Here is an 11,942-nt window from a genome sequence, read left to right as displayed (position 1 = left end):
TTGCTGGAGCGGCGGGTAAAAAAATTTTCGAAAAAGCTACTGGTGGACGATATAACAAAAAAAAGGGACGCGGTCTAAGATTACCGGGATCTCGTTGGGGGAGAGGCCTAAGGCTTCCAGGGTCATTTCGTTAAACGTTCCAGCATCAAATTTTGATTTACTTGATGCTGCTAAAAAATTAAAAATATCCGCCTTTAGAGGTGTTTTTATGCGAGATCAATTACCGAAACAACCAAACAAACTAGAAACAGGTATTATTAATCTTGACAAACGTTCCGGACCCGGTACTCATTGGGTATCATACGCGATTGATCCGCGTGGAATTGTTTATTTTGATTCGTACGGGTTAGCTCCACCTGTTGAATTTATCAAGTATGTCGCACCACTCCACGCAACAACTAGCGGTTATAAAGTTTGGTATTCAACGCTACCCACACAAACAATGACAGATCCGCCAATATGCGGCCGTGAAGTAATTAATGTACTCGACGCTATATCAAAATCATCCAAGCCGCCACATAAAGTCGTGCACGATTATACAAGCAACCGATATGTTGCGCGTAAAGCATTTTAAACAACGGATCTTATTATAATGGTTGATATTTACGGAAGATCTTCTACTGGTAAGAAAATAAAATCCGACGTTGATCTGTCAAAGTATGCGACTAAAGATGACCTCGCTGATATTATGAACCTTGCTGGAGTTGACCCAGATGAAGTTGTTATTTTTCAAGATCGATATGGTAAACTAAAAACCAGCAATATCAAATGGAATGATATAGTCCGGCGAGTACTCGGTGCAGTTACGGATAATATTCCCGTGTTTACTGACGGTGGTAGAATCAGAGATTCAAGTATGTCACTTAAAACCATCAGAGATGAAATTGCAAAAAGTGTTGCTAATCGCGTGAGAAACACCGGTGACACGATGACAGGTGAACTTAACATGAGCGGGAACAAAATAGTAGCTGTAACAGCTCCAAAATCTGACAACGACGTCGCAAACAAACTATACGTCGACGACGTGGATGGAAAACTATCCACGCTACGGGCCGAGTATGACGTTCACACGGGCGCGTTTGGAAGAATTCGAAGAAATTTTCAAAAAACCGATGATTCCATAAATAAATTCTTCGGTACTCCACACGCCATTGACGTGAAACTCGTTGATATCAAAACTAACCTAGACACGATCAAACGAACACAGCAAGACATCGTAGCGGGAATTCCTGAGATTATCAATAAAACCAATTTGATTAAAATTCCAGCTGGAATAACTCCCGGGCACATCACAAACATCGTATACACGGTATCATCGGGATTTGCAACATGGTCGCAGCAAAATAATACTATCAAATATACCGCAACAGTCACTGGCGTGTACAGGCTGTCTGTGTTTAGTGCTGCAAAATTTAAAATATTTACAATGTTTCCATGGCGTCATTCCACCGACAGGTTTTCCGGGGTTGTATCTGTTGTATTAAATAGCGGAACCGAAGAAATATTTATCCTGGATGCAGATGATAAGACATTAACCGCAACATCTTACTGGTGGTGTTTGGAATTTGTAGCTGAAACACCTCAATTGGTTACTGCATAAAAATATATATGGACGGTGCACAATACAGATACAATCAAGCGCGTGAATGGCAGGCGACGCTAAAAGATCAAGTCGATCAATATACAGTAAAAGTAAAAAAATATCGACGACGATTGGTTATCGTTGATGTGATTGTTTATTCAGTATCCGCTGTTGTTGCTGGAACCGGTGTAATATTATCAGCGTTGACAACGATGGCACCAGTAGCTGTAACTATCTGTATTTCAGCAGCAACAACTATTGCAGGTGTGCTTGGTATCATCACAAAAAAATATGTACTTGTACGAACGAAAAATTATCCGATTACAAAATAAAATTACATACAGCGACGGTAGCATACTCGAAATTATCCTCGTTGTTATCAGCGAGTCTCAGTGATGGAATTATATCTGATTTCGAATTTTCAATGATGACCAAAATATACGATGAAGGTATTAAAGATACAAGTATCAATAATGACAGAATTACTCCAGCAGATCGTGACCAACACAACTCCGCCAAAGATAACGATGATCTCGGTAAGTTCAACTAATCCTGAATTTAGTGTTAATTTTCCTATTGCAATTCCAGTAAAAGAAATAGCACTAGCACAATTACGAGTATATTACAGCTGGCCAAATATCAGATCAAAATCATTTAATGGTACACCAGCAAATAATTCGCTCGTATTTACTAACAAGAACAAATCCGATGGAACACCTGACTGGGTTGTTGTTGGAATACCAACCGGCAGTTACCAGATTGAAGAGATCAGTGAGGAATTTGCGCGTAGAATAAAATCAATAACGGGAAAGGAATCAAAAATATCAATAAACGTTCATGAGCCGACGTTGTCCTCGACGGTTGAAATAAACTCGCCTGATTATGCCGTTGATATTTATCAATCTTCAATCAGATCCGTGCTAGGATGGCCTGAAATATCACCACCGATAACACCGATACCACCTGAACCAACTCGGGCAGATTTTATTACAGATGAAAGAAAATTTATGATAGTTCCTGAATATAGAGGTAAATATCCGTGGAGATGGGAGGAGAGCGGCAGTATTTCCCTTATTACAAGTGATCCTGATGGTGAAACCATTCCTATAATAATAAATAATGTACGTAATGCTCGTACAGGTGCTCTATCAAAACCACTCGTTGATGAAGAATTTATTAAATCATATTCTGATCCTGTTATTTTTGAATTTAAACAATCAATCAACAAACTACGAAATTTCTTTACTGATAGCTACAGCGATGACGTAAAACAAAAAATCATTGAGACGATAAAACATCTAAATCAGGTCATATCAGATATTATATACGCTAATAAAACTATCATTGTGAACATGGTTAAATACGGTGATGAAATTATTGATAATTATAAAGCTAAACCATGGTTTCTCAATCATTACAAAATAACTGAACAACAATTACCAACATTTGTAATACCGGGGATTGATGCTAGAGAACTAGTAAAATTATTAAACGATCTTATCGACGAAAACTTCCCTAAAATACTCGATGCGTGGAAAAAACTAGCACCACCTCCAACTGTTCTCAGATATGATAATGATCCACATGGCGGCGGAAGACACGTATCCCCGCGGATCGTTAATATAACACCGACGGTCGCAGTCAATCTGGTTTGTGACGTAATCGATGGCAGCTATCAAATAGATCTCGGAAGATCAAATCAGGCTCAACAAGGATACATCCTATACACGTTCACACCACAAGTTCCCCCTGGAAATTTAATCGTGCAAGAACCAACTAATCCCGTATATTTACGGTGTCACAATAATATGTTAACACGAATCAATTTTAAACTCACAGACCACCTTAATCGCTTGATTGACATACGTGAAGAAGAGCTTGTAATAAATCTGTATGTAAAGTCGTAAAGACTTCCGTCGTAAGGACTTCCGTCGTAGATCTTCATGTAATGGAGGGTTTTACACGCGAGGATTTCTTAACAGTTAGAAGAACATTTGTAACAGAGATCAGAATCAAATTCGATCAACTTAAAAAAATAAAAAAAATAATATTTATTAATTTTCCTGATTTTTACTGAAATTGTACAAATTACTTGATTTTGACTACCAACTACCCCGTCAGAAACATAAAAATGCACGAACTACTTGATTTTGACTACCAAGTACCCCGTCAGAAACATAAAAATGCACGAACTACTTGATTTTGACTACCAACTACCCCGTCAAAATCAAGAAAGTTCTAACCTTGTCAAATTGTTCCTAACAAATTTTATTTATTATAAATTAATTTTATTTATTAATAATATTATTTTTACTGAGATTTTTATTTTTTTTTTACTAAAATACAACGAAATTGCTCAATTTTCCTGATTTTGACTACCAACTACCCCGTCAGAAATCAAGTAGTTCGTGCATTTTTCTTTGATTTTGACTACCAACTACCCCGTCAGAATCAAGTAATTTGTGCATTTTTCTTGATTTTAGTAAAAAAAATAATAAATCCTCAGTAAAAATAATATTATTAATAAATAAAATTTATAATAAATAAAATTTATAATAAATAAAATTTATTAGGAACAATTTGACAAGGTTAGAACTTTCTTGATTTTGACTACCAATACACGTGGTCAGCGTTGACATGGACCCCAGTTACCAAAACTTTCATTTTCATTATCACCAGTAACGAGGTTACCTTGGATCGCAAAACTTTCATTTTCATTATCACCAGTAACGAGGTTACCTTGGATCGTTTCACCAGTAACGAAGTTACCTTGGATCGTTTCACCAGTAACGGGGTTACCTTGGATCGTTTCACCAGTAACGGGGTTACCTTGGATCGTTTCACCAGTAACGGGGTTACCTTGGATCGTTTCACCAGTAACGGGGTTACCTTGGATCGTTTCACCAGTAACGAAGTTACCTTGGATCGTTTCACCAGTAACGAAGTTACCTTGGATCGCAAAACTTTCATTTTCATTATCACCAGTAACGAAGTTACCTTGGATCGTTTCACGATCTGACATAATTTTTCTTAATAGTCTTATACGGGTACTAATCGTTTTCTTTGCCTCATACTCGTGGGATAATAACGACTTAATTCTTTCTACGGCGGTAGAAAGAGGAACGAACTCCTTCACATGATCATCTTCTACGGTAGCTAGCGACTGAAACATTGCCGATTGAATCCGTTTCATGAGCCTGTATTCAGATGATAGTGTGTGTGTCCCCATGGTTTTACGTTCTTGTAAAATCTCAAAGTCAGAAACTATTTTTTCAGGATTAAGTTCATCAGATATATTAATTCCATCTTTTTTTAATTTTTTAATAGCGACAATTACATCATTGATATTTTCATGGTTCATTATATAATATATAAATCTTTAAAATAAAAAAAATATCCCTAGAACACCTATCGAGTGTATTAGCGAGTTCGTCGGGATGTTTCAGGGACAGCACAACATATACAATGAATGAAGAGCTCCTATCGAGTGTATTAGCGAGCTCAGATTATGAATGAAGAGCCCCTATCGAGTGCATTAGCGAGCTCAGATTATGCATGGACGGCACAAACATATAACTTAACTAAGGAAATGGATATATACAATGAAATGGTTATATACAATGAATGAAGAGCCCCTATCGAGTGTATTAGCGAGCTCAGATTATGCATGGACGGCATAAACATATAACTTAACTAAGGAAATGGATATATACAATGAAATGGTTATATACAATGAATGAAGAGCTCCTATCGAGTGTATTAGCGAGCTCAGATTATGAATGAAGTACAAACATATAACTTAACTAAGGAAATGGATATATACAATGAAATGGTTATATACAATGAATGAAGAGCTCCTATCGAGTGTATTAGCGAGCTCAGATTATGAATGAAGTACAAACATATAACTTAACTAAGGAAATGGATATATACAATGAAATGAATGATATACAATGAAATGGATATATACAATGAAATGGATATATACAATGAAATGGTTATATACAATGAATGAAGAGCCCCTATCGAGTGTATTAGCGAGCTCAGATTATGAATGAAGTACAAACATATAACTTAACTAAGGACAGTACAAACATGTACGCTCAGCAAAATCACACCCACAATAATTAATCCAGTGGGTGATACGAAAATATGTATCAACCACAAGTCAATATTGTGGTTGTGAATTTGCTGAGCGGAGGGGTTCTTGCGGTTCCCCCCACTATTATAAAAATCGCAATTATGCGCACCACCGACAAATTGTCAGCCATGGGGATTCGATCCTGGACCGCGAGCGCCACAGTCCAATACCATACTGATCGAGCTATCAAACATTGTTACGAACATATGTTTCGGAAGTTAATATATAGCTAAGGAACCAATATTTACAGTAAACAGCGGTTTCTGAATAATAACGGTTTCTGTATTTGTAGCGGTTTCTGTATTTGTAGCGGTTTCTGAATAATAACAGTTTCTGTATTTATAACAGTTTCTGAATAATAGTTTCTGTATTTATAACAGTTTCTGAATAATAGTTTCTGTATTTGTAGCTGGTTTCCTAAGCAGACCGAAAATCAATAATAACAGTGGCATTAATGCACCAGTCAAAGAACTTTCCAGAGTGTAAGTTCAGTGAACACACAACTGCAGGTCAATTACAATGAGTAACGGTTTCTGTTTCACACACAGCTTCCTACGGATCAATAATATTATCATGTGTTGTATGATGGGGAAATATTTAAAAACCATAAATAATACTTATGAGTCTAATGAGTTAGGTTCGTCGGCACTATACGATGTAATTAGTTAAACTGACTAATTACGATCATAAAAAACCAACCATCTACGAAGAAAACTATATATTACAAAGTAATCTCCCCTTAAATCAAAAATTCAGTAGTGTATGGAGGACCTACTGTGACATAAATTAAAAAAATTAATTCAATGTGGTGATGATAGTTAATAATGTGGTGATGATAGTTATTGATACTGAAATGTAATTTTCTGTTTATATTTTTTCGAGAGAGCAGATCTGGTTATATTTTCTGCCACTCTTTGTACTGAACGCGAGTTAATATCAAAATATGTCGCAGCCGCGTTCATAGACTGAAACATAATTACTTTACCGGTTTCTATGTTTGTAGAAATTACCCCCCCCCCTTTCCGATTGTCTTATATCTTCCTGTATTACCACATGCAGAGTTCACGCTTCGAGTGACAACACGAAGGTTGGATAAATTATTGTTTTGAGGATTTCCATCAATATGATCAATAACAAGACCGTCATTGATCAAACCCTTGTGACACTCGTATGTAAATCTATGACATAGATATCTTCTCTTTCCAACTGTAAATCTAAGATAGCCAGTATTAGAAACATTACCAACTGGTCTCTTCAACTTGCGGTGCCTGATGATACCATTAATATTTGATTCATCGTTTGTTATGACAGGATGTGGGACAAATATATTTTGCTCCATTATAATAATATTATATGTTTAAATCATTGTTTGTCTGAAATCTTGATATATAATCCTCCACGGATTTTATAGCGTTTTCACCGCTATTATTTTTTTTGTCATAATATCTTTTAAGTTCTCTGAACCGTTTCCCGCCGCACTTCCCACATAATTTTGTCTTTCCTCGCACTCCAATACCACACCGTAGACATGGTATTGGTCCTAGACTTCCTTGTCGTATGTTTTGTGAGTGCATCCAACAAAATTCCTTTCTACAGGATTTGTTGCATCGATTTACTGAGCCGATCATCAACCATCTACATTGGGACATTGTATATATATATATAATTTTCTTTATTTAAATATTTGTTTTAATTATATGAACGAGTTTGAGAGATTATCCCAAACTAGGCCTGTTAAGTATAAATTCAACCTTGACAGATTATCTCAATTGCCAGTACGAGATCTGGTTGATCCGAAAAATAAAAGTTTGATCTCGAAAATTCATGACGCTAAGAAAGAATTTTACACGGATGGTGCATCTCATACATGGTCAACGTTCAAGATTATACGCAACACTGTCACGGACGCCACAATGAATGACAAACGAGCGGCAACTATCATTAACTACATCGCTGAATACGAGGGCAATCAAAAATATTTCTTCAGAGTAAAATTTATTGTATTAACAGAAACAGATAGTTGGATTATCCGTGACAAATATGATCCTGTCCTTGGTAATAATAAAACTATCATATTAAGTAAAAATTCCAGACCGGGTCTATTGACTGGTATTGATAAACCGTATTATGAACGAGCGTATCCTGTAACAGCAGTTATTTATGGAATTTATGAGATAAATAAAAAACCCAACGTTGATAAACTAGCGCCGATGAAATTTTCAAGGTTAAATTGTGTAGCTGAACGAGTAATAGAACACTTTACAAACGCGATGCGTGGAAATGGATTAACTGATTTAAGGCGTGAAAAAATAAACTCGTGGGCTGATTCAGTTAAGGATACCGGTGCTACAATAAAAGATGTTGCTGAGTTAGGAAAAATATTAAAATTTCCAATAACTGTGGCGACAATAACGGGAGAAGTACTGTACCAGTCGAAATATAAATCGAAAGGAGCTCCAATAAATATTATCGATCATAACGCGCACGCATGGACTAACGCAGTAACAATATTTCCACGTGATCGAACTGTTAGATTTTACTCCCCAGATAATTCTGTGGCAGATATGAGTATGTTTGATTTTATCAACGAAATAAGTAAAACCGATCCTGTATCGGTATGGTTATTCAAAAGTAATGAGGAGGGTGAATTTGATCAGTTTGTCAAACCGAACGGTGAAATATATCGCACAGAATCCCTCCATGACGAGATGAAAAATCTTGCGACGTTTTTACAGTGCAAGCACGCGGAAAATACTGACAAATTACTAACTAATTGTTTTACCGTTCCATCTGTTGCGGCTCATTTCGCCAGAGAACGAAATTCATGGAAACCAACACGATTTGATTTACTCGAGGACATACGCGCAAGTTGCGTCGAATATGGACATGGCGGATTATGGAATACCAAATACAATTACAATGATGTTATTTCGGTTGATATGGTTGCATGTTATCCAGGAAGTTTTCTGGGATACGGAGATTGTTCTACGTACTTTGAAAGATTTGGTCACCCTACAAACGAGATGACGCGAGTGGCAATTAATGGACCATTACCTGATTTTGATCTGACTGGATTCGCCTGTATTGAGTCGTTCGAGTTTAACGAAAATCTTCACAAGATTTGTTATGTTTGGTTTGGCAGACATTTTTGTGAAAAACGTTGGGCACCTATAGTTTTGTTGCGATATATGCTAGATTGTACGATACTGACATCGTTGGTGGTCAGTGAGGCAATTATATCATATCATGCACAGACCAAAGTTTGGTTGCCCATGTCAGATTCTGAAGTTATTAGCGAGTTTAAGGAAAAACATCCTGATGTTTCCGAAGATGATATTCCTAATAAACTCAAAACCGCAAAAGATCTCGGTAGAAAAATTATAGGTAAATTTACTCAAGGTGGTGCATATAATTATAAAAGACATCACGCACGATTAATTCTAGATGATGCCGAGTACGATTTTATAATCGCTGATACAACGGCGAAAAATATATTTGTAAATCGAGAGAGTGTTTATTTATCCGACGGAACAAAATTAGGTACGATCGTTAGTTACATAAATGACGTATCCCCGCAATATACTCATCTAAGATCTTCCATGTTGGCTTATGTTTCCATAAATTTATTATCGATGATTAATAGATTTCCTGAGACCGCAGTCAGAGTCGCAACGGACTCGTTTTATATTTCAAGTAAATATTTAGAACCTGTTATGAAATTTACAAGTAATGATGAACGATGGGGTTCGTGGAGAATAAAAAAGGAACTATTACACAATTATACAGAATCAGCAGATGTTCCAATGAGAGATGTTTATCGTGAGGGTAATAAAATATCAGAAATGTCGAAGGCACCATCGTTGAGTGATCCAATAACCAGATATAAGACAGTATATCTCAATGGACCTGGTGGATGCGGCAAAACAACTCGAACGATTAATGTTTTTAGAAATTCAGATATAATCGTGCTGACACCCACACATAGACTCGCACGTGAGATGAAACAGCGGCAAGTACAATCGTGCACGTATCATAGTTTCTTCCGATGGCGTGGGGATACATGGACTCCTCAACGGATGGGGGAAAAATATATACCTAAAATAATTATTTGGGATGAGATATGCACGGTCTCATTGGATACATTAAAAATGTTTCTTGATTGGTTGTTGACGAAAAATACCGCCATAATAATGTGTGGCGATCATGGTCAACCGCCGCCTTTTGTTGGACCATCTCCACATGATTGGTTAAAAAATTTCGTTGATTATTACGAAGAAATAGATGATGATCATAGAGCTCTTGATGCAAATTTGAAGGAGTTTAAAAAATTAATCAGATTACAATCAAACAAAATTCAGTGTGAAATAATACGTGGAGTGATCTCAGAGACATCAATGAGTGATTTTTTGAACTCATGGAGACCCGCCGATTTGATCGTAGCAAGTAGAAAAATAATCAGAGACGCTTTACAACAACAGTTATTTCAACTACATAAAGAACAAAATTCAGAACTACCCGTTCCGTTATGTTATAGACCATCAGATACACGAAAACAGAATATTAATGTTGATATTCCAGGACCCTTGACAGAGTCAAGGAAACAGAATCTCGTATTAAATGATATTGTCGCCGTTGATATCAGTGTGGTCGAAGATGCATTACGCGCTGACAAATCTCCATGGGTGTTGGGATACGCCATGACAATCCACTCGTCACAGGGATTAACTATTTCTGATACACGAGTCTGGATTGTAGACGATCGCATCGAGTGGTCAAATTTAGTTTATTTGGCGGTATCGAGGGTCAGAAATATATCTCAATTACGTAGAATTATAATTCCTGAAATCGTTGATAAATTTAACATCATCGATGATGATATAATAAGAAAAAAATTAATCGGATACAAACAATCTGACAAAAAAAATAAACGCGACTTTGATCTTGATGATGAATTTATTATTGAGTTAAAACAGCAGCAGAACAATCATTGCGCAAGTTGTAATTGTATAATGTTATGGCGGTATTCGAGTAATGATTCAAGACAATTTACCGTAGATAGAAAAGATAATAGTCGCGGTCATACACGAGAAAATACCATGTTAACCTGTCTTGAGTGTAATCGACGTAGAGGCGCTAGTTAAGTGATCGAAATCACCGAAGTGATCGCGGCGGTAGTTGTGTATCCGCGGGAATTATTTGTAGTTGTTCACGTGTAAATCCACGTTGAGGAGCAGCTGAATCTAATCTGTAGATTGCAGGTCTGGAAACGCCTACATTTCTTCCAGTGGATCTTGTCACGGTAGATATTTTGTGTGTGGTAACACTCCAAATAGGATCAGTTGCTCTCGCGCTACCACCTTCAAGTTCACCAGGCTCATATAAATATCTGACTGTGACATCACCTAATATTTTTTGTTTTCCAGCATCTTTCCGTTGTGTTGGTATATTTTTTTTTGTGACCGCGCTAATGGGTTTCATGTTGGTTGTTCGTGTGATCTCATTATTTAATGCAGCTATCACGTTTGGTAATCTTGCCACCCATTCGCGAGATCTTTTATCCTGAATAAATTCCCTCGCGTATTGATATCCAAATAACCGTTCAGCAAGTGTTCGATTAAATCGCTCAACAATTGCTTGATCACGGTGAATTGCAGTATGACCTCGTCGTATTTTGTATTATGTTGTTTCATCAACGATGATACTGGACCAAGAAATTCCTTACCAGGATCAACCTGTAGTAGCTGTGGCCATCGTAGACCACCTTGTGGTCCGAGTCCTCGTTGATAAATTCGTTCAAACGCATCGGCTACTTCAGATGATGTTTTCGCCGATAGCGGCTCTGCTTCTTTATATCTACTTGCAACATCAACTACGGTTAGCGCGTACTTGTACGTTTTTCCACGTACAGTATCATGCGGTAAAAACAGAATATCAGCTTGATGAACTTCATTAGGAACACTGACATCGAAATACGCGTACTGAATTTGTTTAGGACGTGGTAGATAAATTTGCCATATTGCTTGTTTAGATAACCACGTTTTAGCAGTAGAATGTTTAACCGATGCCGCATCAGCGAGTTTACCAATTGCTGCTTTGCCTCTCCAGTATCCTCTCGGTGAATAATAAATTGATTCCATTATTAATTACCAGCCCCAATCGCTAATTTACCTTTCATCGAGGATCTTACTAACCAATTAGCTAATGATTCTCTAATATTTT

The sequence above is a fragment of the Sinohyriopsis cumingii genome, chromosome 7 (assembly GCF_028554795.1).
Source record: "Sinohyriopsis cumingii isolate HCF-2022 chromosome 7, ASM2855479v2, whole genome shotgun sequence".
In the NCBI taxonomy this organism is placed as follows: domain Eukaryota; kingdom Metazoa; phylum Mollusca; class Bivalvia; order Unionida; family Unionidae; genus Sinohyriopsis; species Sinohyriopsis cumingii.
Note: the sequence above shows the minus strand (reverse complement) of the source record.